The 15,521-nt window shown below is 37.6% G+C and overlaps 1 long non-coding RNA gene across 2 annotated transcripts in view; it reads right to left on the reverse strand.

Moving 5' to 3' along the window:
- The window catches only part of LOC126263102 (uncharacterized), a 111,994-nt gene extending 104,000 nt beyond the window's left edge, over positions 1 to 7,994 (reverse strand). For both annotated transcript variants that reach the window (XR_007546837.1, XR_007546838.1), the window contains exons 1-2: positions 7,866 to 7,994; positions 4,023 to 4,130 (exon numbers count right to left, since the gene is read on the reverse strand). This is a non-coding gene — a long non-coding RNA (uncharacterized LOC126263102). The remainder of the gene's footprint in view (positions 1 to 4,022; positions 4,131 to 7,865) is intronic.
- Between the last annotated feature and the right edge of the window lie 7,527 nt (positions 7,995 to 15,521).

The following is a 15,521-nucleotide window of genomic DNA, read 5'->3' on the forward strand; positions in this document are numbered from 1 at the left end:
CAAAAATAACTGCACTGACAAAATACACCATTCTACTTCTTATAAAAATGTAACGAAACATTTCACTAGTATTGTTGAGAAATCGTCAATAAGCTGTTGCCAAACAGATAATTTGTCTTCTTCTCCTGAGTGATCATACAACTAAAAGACTGTTGGTGCAAGGGAAACAGGTATTCCATTATGATACTTAATTTTGTTGTTCGTAAAGAGAGTTGTTAACACGTTTAAAGCTTTCCCGGCGTACTGATTGTTCCATAAAAACACGGGAGAACTGCCGGATATCAGTAACTTCCTGCCACGATATTTCGGCGCAGAGTCTTCTGGCCATCTTCAGGTGAATACCACTGAAGTAGTACTGGCGAGTACGCGCTGAGCTATTCACACGCTATTTCCACAGACCATTCCATGAATTACAACGACACAAAAATTTTGGCCCATACATCAAACTTTTGGAGCTCGATTATCAATGAAGCTGTGGAAATAAGATTGTCTGACAACGAGACTCTCATCAATCGAGATAGCGGTTATCAGCTGAACTCTGCTTGGAATCCTGTTATAGAGAAACTTCGTAGTCGACGTAGTTATCTGCATAAAGATGGAAATCGACCTGCCACTGACACGCCAGGCTTTCACAGTGGAGGGCGTGAGGCGCAGCGCACGGAGCCGTTATGAACGCGCAAGCTGAGCTGCGCATGCGCAATGTCACCTCAGAAGGCTTTAAATAGCGGAGCTCAGTGCGTACTCGCCAGTACTACTTCAGTGGCATTCACCTGAAGATGGCCAGAAGACTCTGTGCCGAAATATCGTGGCAGGAAATTACTGATATCCGGCAGTTCTCCCGTGTTTTTATGGAACAGTTGTTAACACGTTTCACCTGGCCGCATGTAGAGACGGTAACTATCATACTAATATAAGGAATTTAGCAGTAACTACGTTAACTGTATCTCTAGATGTGTAAAGGCAATATGACAAGACTTTTTATTGTTAGAATTAATGCTTGATTTCAGTTATAAATGAGAAATCAATAACTATCTCAAAAGATTGAAGCATATGTGGTCTAAGTTATTGAAGATGACATGTAAACACCAAAGATAAAAATGTCCACACCAGTTTCATCCGAAGCGAAGCAATCCTATTGTCTCTAGCTACCTTGAAATGCTATTGGTTGGTCTTGTTTCGAGCTGAGCTCTCCCCAACAGCAAGTACCTAGAGTAATCCTAAAAAAAAAACAATACAGTGACCAGAGTCCGAATGGATACCATAATTAAATTCCAATGCTGGCCCCCGAAAAAAATGCACATTATGAAAGGCCTCAATTACCAGACTAGCAACTAATGAAACAGTCTACATCAAACTTGTCCTCTACAGCACAAGATACATGGTAAAATCATTCCATTGTCTCATTCCCAAATTCAGCAGGATCCTCCATCCAGAGCTTTTATAAACATTTCACCTCAGAAATATGATTTTTTATAAGCTACAGGGTTTTCTACAGTTTTACACAAAACAAGAAATTAATGAAATATAGTTGAAACAAACTGTATTTCTTACTTTAAACACAGCTTCAGATTTTCCTAAGGACTAATGGCTTCTCAAAATGTGGAGGTTTGGTACTAAACGTGGTTTTCAGCTTTAGATGAAAGGACACAAAATTGATCTTAGGACATTCTAAAATATTTGTAAAAGAAAATCTAATTGTCTTCTAATTCCTTAAATAATGTACAGTATTCTCCAACAAGGTTTCTTTTTGGGTATATTTTTCATATCCATAGTTTTTAGACTGACTACAGTTCAAATTCTTCCTCCAAAATTAACGTAACCTTTGCTAAATCATCCATTTTAATTTCAGCATTTTGTCGAATGGTTGAACTAACACTGTGGAAGAATAATGGAACCAAACACACATAAACTGCAAAGTGAGAAATTTTTCAGTGGTGTAACCCTGCCTGTTCATGACAATGTAGTATGAATGGGAATCAGATTTCAGATGACAGTGTCTGCCCGTCATGTGATGCTGACATTAGGCCTAAGAATAGTTTGAAGTGGGCTTTAATTGACACACATCACCTAACTGCCAGCACAGTGTAGAAGAGGATGCAAATACATTGTTGGAAATGTTTACTGTCTGTATGGCAGACTGCAAATATGTTATTACACAAAATGTTACAAACAATACTGGCAACATAATTTTGAAACTTTATGTGAATGTTTTAAAAGTTATTACGCAGTCTTAAGTGCCTGCCCACAGTCAACAGAGTTCTTTACCCCATGGGTAATGCTTACAGTTTCATACATCCTAACCATGATAGCTATTGTTGGCTTTGCATATTGTCGCATATGGTATATGTCCCAGTTGTTCACAGTTATATATCTTGATCAGTGCACCCAACAATCTATATTTTTCTGTTGAGGCTGTCTGTTTTGAAGTATCATGTATTACTGTGTGTGCCAAAATGGCGAGAAATTTTCCAGATTTGAGTGACTTTGTAATGGAAGATTTATACCCTGTTACTGAGAACACCCAAAGCTATATACAATGGGCTAACAAGCTCTTTTGAAGAATGATATGGTGTGTGATAATGGGAATTGTGTTGGATACAACGAGATGAAGCTGGAGAAAACTACAGGGAAAGATGGCGAAATCTGGTGCTGCTCCGTTGGCAAGGACTGTAGAAAGAAATGTTCAATTAGGAAAAAGTCATTTTTTGCTGGCATTAGACATTTCTAAAATTTTGCGACTGTCTTACATGTGGGCTTTCGAACTCAATAAGCAAATGTTTTTAATGAGGGAGCTCAAAATTGGCAGTGAGCACACTGTGGTCGATTGGTATCAAATTTGTAGGGATATCTGCCATGAATATTTCTTAATTGAGCCAATAGTTTTGGGTGGCCTTGGCCATACTGTTGAAATTGACGAGAGCTGCTACGTCAGGAGAAAGTACAATCGAGGTCATACGGTGCGGGAGCAACAGGTCTTTGGTGGCTATGACGTTGAGACAAAGCGAAGCTTAATGGTTGCTGTGCCATGACGTGATGCTATACCCATTTGCTGCCAACTTTGCAACAGTATGGTTTGCCTGGAACCACAGTAGTTTCTGATTTGTGGCAAGCTTCAACACCATAGGTAACTTGGGCTACAATCATCTGGCTGTTAATCATGCGCTTTATTTTCTCGATCCCTCTACAAACGCAACCACAAATCACGTGGAGTAAGTCTGGCAAAAAGCTACAGAAAAAAAATAAAAGGAGTTTTGGAATTCAACAGGCTATGCTGAATAACTACCTGGCGGAATTTCTCTGGTGTCAACATTTTGGGGAAAATCCATTCCACAATTTCATCGAGCATGTTCGAAAAATCTCTCCTAATGCTGCAAATTAACTTGAGACAGCTGTTTTTATCTAATCTGTGATTCAAGCTTTAATGTGTATCTGTACAAAATAAACAAATAAGATTTTTGGAAAAAATTTTGTTATTAATTCCATCCTTATTGAGAAAAAAAAGTTTTTGAAATTCCGTGCATATATATGCAATACATCACTTCTGATAAAAAAAATTTGAGGCAGTTAATTGATTTTTTTTTGCATCCATATGAAAATAAGTACGTTTTTGGGTGATGAGCGCATCAGATATGACTAAGACAATTTTTGAAATAATTTTTTTTTTTTGTATTCTGTGCATATACATGCTTATATCTTCAGAAATAATTGTTTCCTTCAAAAATAGGTACTTTTCTCGTGATCAGCGCATGTACTCCCTAAACTGCGTAAGTGCCGAATTTTCCACATCTTATCAACTTTGCAGTTTGTATATATTAGCAAAAACTATAATTTGAAATTTTCTGTTTATACTGTGAAAAGTTTATGAAGCATAAAATAGCCTAATTACCTAATGAAACACACTGCACATGTTGCAACATTAGTTGTCTCAAATCCCAATGCAATTCGAGACAGTCACTACGTTGGTGAAATCACAGAATATGCAGATTATGATCTACAACCAAAATTTGTGTCGAGTACAATACCTGAGTTGCTCCACAAGTGCTTACTGCAGAGATGAGTACAGTAGTAGTTGCTGGAGCAGATGGTTGTCAATAAGATGTTTCCATGTCCAAGCAGAGGCACAGTTCCAACTGCAACAATTGAGTCCATATAGCAAACTTACGATGAAAACAAATTAAGACTGTAACAGAACTCTAGTCATAACATCCAATTAGTACTTAGAATTTGTTGGGTGGTTGGAGCAGAAATATATCCTTTACAGTTTCATGTGTTCAACTTCCATTATTATTTTCATCATATTAGTTCTTACACAATGTGTGACTGGAGGAGAGAGGGGGGGGGCGCAACATCAAGAGGAACCAGTTTGCATAGACGCTATTAGACTCCACAATACTGCGCTTACTAACACAACTAAGAAGAACCAGGTGGGGAGGGGGTGGGGGGCATGAAGCCATAGGACTTAGTTCCACTTAAAATTCGTAAATTAGCGGTTGCTGTCTATAACTTAACTTACGGAATAATTTCAGTTTTCGTTAACAAAATCTACAAAAAATAGCCAAAAGCATGATGTAAGCAAATGTTAAAAAATTAATGAATTGTCAGAAGTCTGCAAATGCCTCAACCTTGTTGGCATCAGGGCTGCTAAAACGCACCAATTGTCACAAGAAACAAGAAGCATGCTCTCTAATAACTACTGCATGGAACGTCTAAAGATGGTTAACATAATGTATAGCGAATGCATCGGGTGGTAGCTAGCACATAGAAACAACTGGAATGTGGTAGTTACGCTTGAAATTCACGCAAGCAGAGACTTACGGTTCTGATTAATGTGGACGTTTCAGACTAACCGAATCCTAGTATTTTAGGGGCGCTTTTAACGTGAGTAATGATCCTTCATAAAATGTCATTGCTACAATATCACGTCAATGTAAACCAGTGTTTTTAACCAGAGAATTGTTCAAATGTAATGGTGTGAAATACGGATTTTTGTGTGACATACGGTTTTTAACAGTTAGAAGTTGTATTTCCTGTATATTTCTTTGTTTGCATACTTCACTAAATTTATTTAGGCAATATAAGTTTTGTGGGTCTAGTGCAGCAGGGGATACAACCCGTCGGCTTTGAACAATGACGTCATTCCTTAGTCATAGATCGTAATGTCTTCACTTCGAGGCATAGATAATAAAGCAGTTCTGTGTTCTAATAAGCGCTATCATTAAAATAATTGAATGTAAATCTAAAAGCGATCGCTTTATATTGGGTGCATCATTAAACGTCTGACTTAATTATCTTAATTATTTGTTTTTTATTCGGCCGGTACTTAATATTTTTCGTAATGATATTAAGGTAATGTGGATTATTAATTTTTTGTTATAGAAAATTTGTAGTGTCTTATTTTCGTTTATAGGAATGGATTTGTCTACCGCTATGAATATGGACGATTTAAGGGAACTTATGGGCCAAGATATGTTCACCACAATTTGCTTCCTGCAAATGTGTGGTCTGATAGCGGATTACGTTCAATGTCGTGAGTGCGGCGAACATATGCGCCTTACGCGTGTATCGAGTCGCCGTACTCAGGACTTGTTCGTTTGGCGCTGCAGTAAAGATCGCTTGTGGCGGTCCATTAGACGAGGGACGTGGTTCGAGAAATCTAAGCTCGCCCTCAGAGACATAATGAAAATAACATATTGTTGGTGTTTGAGATATCCTGTATGGCTGTTTGCATGAGTGTCGTGTCAGTAAACATACCGCAGTAGACTGGTATTCTTTTTGTAGGGAGGTTTGTGGGGAATATATGAAATATAGGGGGCCGTTGGGGGGGCCGGGCGTTATGGTGGAAATTGATGAGTCTCATTTTGGGAAAAGGAAATACAATAGGGGGGAACCTCTGGTTGGATTATGGGTGTGGGGGGCAGTAGTTTCAGGTCAGGATTGTAATGATGTAGTCTTTAGAGTAGTACCAAATAGAAGTAAGGAAGTTTTGGTTAGCTTAATTGAAGATGAGGTGGCAGAGGGATCTATTGTTATTTCAGATGGGTTTTCTTCTTATAGGGATTTAGGGGATAGGGGTTACCAACATCTTGTAGTAAACCATAACATTGAGTTTGGATCTCTATCGACAGGCGCCTGTACTAACACCATAGAGGGGTACTGGTCAGCGGTAAAATCACTAATAGGGAAAGGAAAATGCCAAATTTCAACTCTTCAAAGCCATCTAGATGAGTATTCTTGGAGACAAAGCATTCCACGGACATATTGCCCGTTTAAATGTTTCATTAAACATGTGGGCAAAATGTACCGTCCCAAACATCTCAGTTAATTTCAGGAGGGAGGGGGGGGGGAGGGAAGGGGGCTTGGTGAATGTGTGTGTGTGTGTGTGTGTGTGTGTGTGTGTGTGTGTGTGTATCAGAGAGAGAGAGAGATTTCGTAATGTGTTTGTTGTGAGTGTGGGTATGTTATTTTCATTACTGTCTCTTTAGGCGAGCTTCCGTTACTCGTCGACATTTCCGTGTGGTAAGTTTTTTCCCATTTCCTTCTTTATCTAGATTTCACTATTTTGCCATATTTCACTTTCTTATTCCACCGATATGTGTATTTCCGTGTTGCGAGGTTGCGAGGTAACGAATGGGATACTATTAGCGTCCAAGCCACAGTAGCTGATAGGAGGATACTATTAGTGTCCAAGCCACAGTAGCTGATAGGAGTTTTTTGGCTTTTAAAAAAAAATCTCATGAGACAGAATAAACTGATACTACTTCATTAAGCAATCTGTATGTTTCAGTTTCGTTTCTTTACTGATTGCTTCATGAAGTAGGATCAGTTTATTCTATCTCGTGAGATTTTTTTTTTAAAAAAGCCACAAAACTCTTATTACGTACTGAAGGGAGCTAGAACACTAAGAGGAATCGCTTCTCGGCTTTTGACAACATACTGCTTAATAAAGTAGGATCAGTTTATTCTATCTCGTGAGATTTTTTCTTAAAAAGTCAAAAAAAACCCTTATTACGTACTGAAGGGACCTACAACATTAAGAACAATCGGTTCTCGGCTTTTGACAACATACTGCTTAATACAGTAGGATCAGTTTATTCTATCTCGTGAGATTTTTTTTTAAAGTCAAAAAAACACTTATTACGTACTGAAGGGAGCTAGAACATTAAGAACAATCGCTTCTCGGCTTCTGACAAGATATTGCTTTATAAAGTAGGATCAGTTTATTCTATCTCGTGAGATTTTTTTTTAAAAAAGCCAAAAAACACTTATTACGTACTGAAGGGAGCTGTTTAATAAAGTAGGATCAGTTTATTCTATCTCGTGAGATTTTTTTTTAAAAAAAGTCAAAAATTACTTCTTACGTACTGAAGGGAGCTGCTTAATAAAGTACGATCAGTTTATTCTATCTCGTGAGATTTTTTTTTTTAAAGCCAAAAAACACTTATTACGTACTGAAGGGAGCTGTTTAATAAAGTAGGATCAGTTTATTCTATCTCGTGAGATTTTTTTTTTAAAGTCAAACATCACTTATTACGTACTAAAGGGAGCTGCTTAATGAAGTAGGATCAGTTTATTCTATCTCGTGAGATTTTTTTTTTAAAAAAGTCAAAAAACACTTATGCTTTTGACAAGATCAATGTTTATCTCTCTCGCATTCCTTTGTTTCTCAACATTCCCCTCAGCTGTTTCATCTCTGTAATACATGCTCTCTGGCGACTTGTGACGTCATTGTTCAAAGCCGACGGGTTGTATCCCCTGCTGCACTAGTCCCAGTTTTGTACGATGTAGCAATGACTGAATATGGTGCTATAAGGTCAACCTTTAAATTAAAACATCAAAAAATAATAACGAACCAATACAGAACTTACCAAAACACCAACGGCTCTGTTACATCCAACAAACACAATAACTCCAACATTGAACATTCAAGTGTGGCCGTGTGCGTTTGTTCATCCCTCCCCAATTCGAATGCGAGCGTCGGGAAACAAAAACAAAACAATACTGACAAGTGACAGGCGTCTAAAGCTAGCGAAATGAGGGATGCTCAACTATCAGACCTACCGATAGATGGCTCTACCAGCTGATTACTGTCGTCTGTATTGCCCGCCATATTCGAATTTAGCAAGAAGTTTCTCTCGGTCTGTACGGTGTATAAGGGATTAAGGATTATCGAAATGGTGATTTCTTGTTCCACTTTCCATTCTACGAAGCGATGGAGTAAGGAAAGTGACTTACCATTTCACAGGTAATAGGACTATCGATACAATACGATAAAAATACAGACTTAGTGCGTTTGCTAATTCGATGTTTTTGAACAGGTTTCCTCTAAAGCACCCAGAGCTACTAAAGAAGTGGATTACTTCCGTGAAGCGGAAAGATTTTAATCCTACGTCTTGCAATTTTCTTTGCGGAAACCATTTCCGACAAGATAATTACGTAGTGAGACCTGGAACGTGGAAGAAACGTCTCAAACCCGAAGCAGTGCCATCAGTTTTTGACTTTCCGACACATTTGATGCCACCAAATACACAGCTTCGACGACATGTTGTTAGGATTTTGAGTGACAATGATGATTCTCCATTTGAGGTAGCTAATTAATTCCCTTGCTATGTGTGTGCTTTTTACTTTCGTGAATTTATTTCGTACGGACAAAAATGGGTTACATAGGTCTAAGCAATGCTACCTAAGCAGGTCCATATTTTGGTTTTTAGCGTTCTGTCATGGAATCCGTGCTCGATTTGCCCACTGCAGATGCTACTGATTGCGTGGAGAATGTTGTCAATGAGAATGGAAAGCATGTCCCATTTATCCAATGCAGAAGCTGCGAGTTGTGTCGAAAGCGTTAGTATAAGGATGTTTTCACTCTCCCATAGTTTTCTTATAATATTTTTTCATCAAGCCTTGAGTTATTTCAATCATATATAACGAAATTATTTCTTTATTTCAGAGTGCAGCTGGTTCTTCAGTAATTGATTGTGGCATACAGTCGAAAGTAGAAATGGAAGACAAGGCGTCCGAAACTTGCAATTTTTTTCTCAGACATTGTGCACGAAATAAAACGTAAACCGAAGTGCGTCCGTGAAAAACTTCGAAGAAGAGAGAAGAAAGTGTTTTCCATGGATGACATCATAAGTTCATTGAAGGAGAAGGGGCATCTTCCTGAGAAGTTACGTAACTTCCTCAATCATCAGAAAGGAACACAAGTGGAATTAGTGTGCAATTTAGTGAACAACTCTCTCTCGTCAGAGGGTAGTAGATACACAACAAATGTGAAAATGTTTGTGATGATTGTGTACTTTTATTCACCAACAGCATATGAATAACTGCAAAAATTAATGCCTCTGCCCCAGAAATCATTGATTTCCAAATGGGTGGCAAGTGTAGACTGTGAACCTGACTTCTTAAAAGATGTTTTTAAGTACATTGATTCCCAATTGTAAGGGGCCAGTTCAGCGATTCATGTCTAATTGTAGACAGTATGGCAATTAGGAAGCAAGTAGTTTGGGACCAAGGAACTAAGCAATACACAGGTTTTTTAGACTTTGGTGGGGAAGTGCCTCAGTCAAAAGAAGTAATAGAGGCACTGAGGCTCTGGTTTTCATGCTTGTCTCTATTAAAGGCAAATTTAAATGCCTGATTGCATATTTCTTTATCGACAGTGTACAGGCAAATAATCAGGCCACACTGATAAAATCTGCTTTAGAGAGACTGCATAGTTCTGGCATTAGAGTTTGGTGTGTTACATGTGATGGCTGCAAGGTAAATATAAGCACTTTACGTTCACTTGGCTCTACTTCAAATTTTTCCAAGGGTGATTTTAAAAGCTACTTTCCTCATCCTGTGGAAAAATACAATATTTATTGTATCTCGGACATGTGTCATATGATTAAGTTTGCCAGAAATGCTGTAGCAGAAGTATCTGCTATTGAGTCTCCAACTGGCATTATTAGATGGCATTTCATTGAGCAATTGAACAAGGTACAAGAAGAAGAAGGTATGACATTTGCCAACAAACTATCAGGACAACATATAAGTTATGTAAATAGAAAAATGAATGTTTCATTAGCTGCACAGACTTTGAGTTCTAGCGTGGCAGATAGTATAGAGTTTTTGAGGAGGGTTGGTGATCTAAATTTTAAAGGAAGTGAAGCAACAGTTGAATTTTTGTATTCTATTGATAGGATTTTTGATATTCTGAACTCTAGAAATCCATTAGGTAAAGGGTATAAGAGCCCCCTGAGACTTGACAACAAATCTTATTGGCTTGGTATTTTCAGAGACACTGAAAATTATATTTATTTATTTATTCATCCGTAGACAACTTGTGTTGTATGGATGTCGTCAACTGTATACATGGAATGAGTATATACATAATAATACCCTACTTCTGGTAGTACATATTTCTATGGTGCAACTTAATCGTTTGTACACAAAACAAATACACACAAATCTTAGTTACAAATAAATATAAATTTACAAATGTATTCTTGCATGGATTACACAAAACAAATACACACCAATCTTAATTACAGATAAATATAAATTTACAAAGGTACTTTTGCATGAATTGAGGTGAACATATATCATTTACAGTATTCTTCGACAGTATAGTAACATTTATCTGCTAAATAATTTTTTGCAGCTTTCCTAAAGGCATCTATTCCAGTTTCAGCTTTGATCTCCTCTGGAAGTGTATTATACATTTTTAATCCATTAAATAATAAACTATTTTGGGTTTTTGTTTGTTTTTTCGTATGAGATGCAAATGGTGGCAGGATCTAGTCCAGTGTTGGTGTATAGATCTGTTTTGTGAGTACTGGTCAATGTGTTTCTTTATATATATCACAGTCTGAAAGATGTATTCACATGGTACTATCAAGATTCCCATGGTTTTGAATAAATCAGCACAGTGAGCTCTCTTGCTGCTTTTTGTTATTATTCGTACTGCCCTCTTTTGCAGCTTGAAAATTGCTTGTATGTTCTGCACATTTGTACCCCAGAAGGTTATGCCATAACTAATTATTGAATGCACATATGCAAAGTATGTAGTCTTAGCACATGAACTATTACATACTGACATAATTATCCAGAGTGCATAGCAAGCAGTAGCAATTTTCTTTTCTAGTGCTGCAATATGGTCAGTCCAGTTAAGCTGTGAGTCAACATGCATTCCTAGGGATTTTGTGTTTGTGACACAATCTAAATGTTCATCTTTAACTTTTAGGCCTATGCTATTATGTTTTTTATTTATGTGGAAATTAATACTGTTTGTTTTTTTAATATTGAGGGTTAATTTGTTGCTTACTACCCACTTGGATACATGATCGAGAGTTTCTTCAGCTTTGTCTCTCAATTTGTCCGGTGACTCATCACTGTTAAGGATGCTGCTATCATCTGCAAATAGTATTGCTTTCCCGTATTTGACACTCTGGGGAAAATCATTGATATATATTAGGAAGATTATTGGCCCTAACACACTTCCCTGAGGGACTCCTATGTTAATATGTTCTGGTTTGGAAATGTGTTTTGTCAATCTGCTGAACTTCGTTTATGAGATCTCTACACACTGTACCCTATTTTCCAAGTACGATTGAAACCAATTATTTACTGTTCCCCTTATTCCTAGTGCCTCCTTTTTGTTTAGTAGTATTTTGTGGTCTACCGTGTCAAATGCTTTGCTAAGGTCAAGGAATATGCCTGTTACATGTTCACCTTCGTCAAGTGCTTCTAAGACAAAATTTGTGAAGTGAGCTACTGCTGAACCTGTGCTGCTTCCTGGCCTGAAACCAAACTGTTCTTTACACAGTAGGTTGTACTTGTTTAGGAAATCCATTAGCCTCTTTTTTATTATATTTTCTATTACCTTGGAAAGGATGAGAGTAATGAGATGGGCCTATAGTTTTCTATATTTTCTGGATCGCCTTTCTTAAATAGAGGCAGGACTTTTGCACATTTTAAGTATTCTGGGAAGCAGCCTGCAGTGAAAGATTCATTTATGATGTGTGCCAAAGGATGTTGTATGCTGTCAATGCAGTCCTTCAGTAAGCACACTGCCACTTCATCTAAACCTGCTGATGTTTTATTCTTTAGATTCTTCACAACCATCCTTACTTCTTCTGTAGAAGTAGGTAACAGTAACATTGAGTTATCCATATAGTTCAATTTTTGTTGAGGCTGTTTTTTGCCAAGATTTTGCTGTAGCTTGGTAGCAACACTGCTGAAGTACTCATTTACAGTATTTACTAGTGTATTTTGGTTATGTATAATAGCACCATTATGTTTAATTTGAATGTTTACTGTTTTTAATTTATTACTGTTTGTTTCCTGTTTGGTAACAGTGCAGGCTGCTTTAATTTTATTTCCTGCCTTTTCTATAATACTGTCATTGTGGGCTTTTTTTCCATCTTGTAGTACTCTTCTGTAATTCTTTTGTATGTGTGGTAGTAGTTTAGGAAACCAGGATCACTATGGTAGTTTTTTAACCTGTTTAGTTGTTTGAGTGTTGCAGAGGATTTTCTTATTCCTTTGGTCACCCAGGTATTTCTTTTGTGTGAGTATACTGCAGTTTGCACCTTTGGGAAGGCTTCATCAAATCTGAGTTTAAATAGTGACATGAATTTAGAAAATTTCTTATTTACACTAGTTTCAGCATACACTTCTTCCCAAGTTATACTGTTTATTTGCTTGGCAAATTCTGATCTTAAAGTCATTGGTGTTCCGTTGCTGCTCCATGCAAGAAATACTTTTGCTTATGGGATGATTTTCAATATGCACATTGTGCAGCAAGGATAATTGAACTTAGTATAACAAACAATTTATACTGCAAGTTCTAAGAGAACGGATGCAAATATGCAGATGATGGAACGCCAAAGCTTGTAACGCATCAACAAATTTTTCTGCCCAGCGAAAATAAGCTGCTGAAACATACAATAGATCAATACAGACAATAAGTGATGATTCTCATACGTATTAAATAAAATAGTAAGCCATCTTAACTGAACAGTATTATTGTTATTTACAATCGTATTAGAGCTACGAAAATGGCGTTCTTACATTTACCATGGCAGAAAGAGGAGTGGCTAGCAAGAGCTCTAAAGAGTTCCTGTTGCTTTATTCAAAAGAACAATGTCATCATTCCATCGACTCTTAAGACAGTGAGTTCACAGGTATATACATTCCTCTGTACGCTACTCCTATATATTACAACAGTTGAATTCGTTATATCTCTCTTAAATGACGATGACAGTGGTTGGAATAACTTGGAATAGCCATTCAGCTGCACTTTCAGGGGACTGGTTTGTTAGACAAAGAATGGTTACATATTGTCTACAGTATCATAGTTACATATTGTCTACAGTATCATAGTTAAAATTAGCTCGAAGGTACATGTAGTCGTTATGTTCAACAACTGCCCACTGATGGGTGGTTGTCAAGGTTCCCCCTTCTACATCTACATACATACTCCGCAATCCACCATACGGTGCGTGGCGGAGGGTACCTCGTACCACACCTTTGGATGAACATTTCAAGTAATTCCGATGCATAGCGATATTTCCTACCATATTCTGTTAAAGAAATAAGATAGTCATTACGATTTGATCTAAACGTCTTTCAGACAAGGTATTTGCAAAGTTAGTCATTTAGTTTCATGTTCCATAGACCATTCCAACTATTCCTTTATCGGAATGATATGGTTCGAGTCAGTTTACAGGATATGTATACATGATTAGCGTTAACATTAACGAACACATTATCATTTTAATTCTACACATGCAAGTACAGTCAAAAACAAATAGTTTTCTTTTTTCTTTATCTTAAAGTAGAAATACGTCAATGGAATAGAAGCAGTTATCTAGGACAAACGATTTTAAATTAGGTTCGAAATTTGCTTCAATATCTGTCAGAAATATTATGTTATTGGGCAAATGATCAAAGATTTTTATTGCTGCTTATTGTACTCCTGTCTGAGCCAATGACAGCTTTAACAAAGGGTAAAAATGTTCAAATGTGTGTGAAATCTTACGGGACTTAACTCCTAAGGTCATCAGTCCCTAAGCTTACACACTACTTAACCTAAATTATCCTAAGGACAAACACACATGCCCATGCCCGAGGGAGGACTCAAACCTCCGCCAGGACCAGCCGCACAGGCGCCTTAGACCGCTCGGCTAATCCTGCGCGGCAAAATAGGTAATAAAGGTCATTTTTACCCCTCTAGTGTTGTAGGTGTATCCTATCAAATTATGATGGATTATTTATGACGAATTTCACTAGCGAAAATATATACAGTGATGGTGCAGTTAAAATTCCAAGCTGTTTGAAGAGGTACCTACATGATGGCTTTGCGTGAACATAACTTATCATTCTTACTGCTCGCTTTTGTGCAATGAATACCTTCCTACAAAATGTGAAGTTATCACAGCAACATCATCAATAAACACTTCCGGGCTAAGTTGCCGTGGTCGATCTGTAAAACTTCTTCTCCCTGACGTTTCGTTCTCAACTAGGGAGAACATCTTCGGAGGTGAGTCAGTCGTTGACTCACCTCCAAGGATGTTCTCCGTAGTTGAGAACGAAACGTCAGGGAGAAGAAGTTTCACAGATCAACCACGGCAACTTAGCCCGGAAGTGTTTATTGATGAAGACGCCGGCCGTGAAAGCCTACATGGAATGATTATCACAGCAAATTAATCTGTATGACATTATTAGGTGGAAATATGCAGAATATGTCATGACTTTCATAGGTTTCTTTCCAAGACTAGCCACTATACGAAGAGCAAAAGCACCTGAACTTAATTGCTTGAGAAGCACAGTAATATGCTTCTCCTAGTTCAAGTTTTCATCAATATGTAAGCCCAAAAATGTGTGTGTGTGTGTGTGTGTGTGTGTGTGTGTGTGTGTGTGAATTCCAAAGGAACCAAAGTGCTGAGGTTATCAGTCCCTAAATTTGCACACTGCTTAAACTAACTTATGCTAAGACAACACACACACTCATGCCCAGCTGCGTAATCAGTGGCCGGGTGCCTCAAACTGCGAGGCCACTCTGTGCAGCTAAACTCAAAAATTAGGAGCATTCTATCATACTTACTGATTCCTGTTCACTTGCTATATCAGTTGTCGGTATGACTCTATTTGTTCTGCAGAACTGAATGTAGCGTATTTTATCTACAATGCATGCATTTGAGGAGCGTCTTTCCCAAATTTAGTGAGAGTCCATTTTCTGAGAACCACTTAATAATTGTTTAGTAAATACAACTTACTAACTCTTCTGTTGCTTTCTGTCTAATGTGATTTATCATAACATTAGTATCATCTGCAAAAAGTACAAATTTTCCATGTAGAAAGTTAAGTGAAATGTCATTTACATAAGGAATAAATTTGGACCCAAAATTGAACTCCAAGGGACTCCCTTTGTGATTTTTTATCCCAATCACAAAAATTTTCTACCTTCCCGACATCGTCTGAAGTATTGAGCACAGTCTCTTGCGTTATGTTTGTCAAATATGATTCAAAGCAGCTGTGTG

The sequence above is a fragment of the Schistocerca nitens genome, chromosome 6, assembly GCF_023898315.1.
Source record: "Schistocerca nitens isolate TAMUIC-IGC-003100 chromosome 6, iqSchNite1.1, whole genome shotgun sequence".
Taxonomy (NCBI): Eukaryota; Metazoa; Arthropoda; class Insecta; order Orthoptera; family Acrididae; genus Schistocerca; species Schistocerca nitens.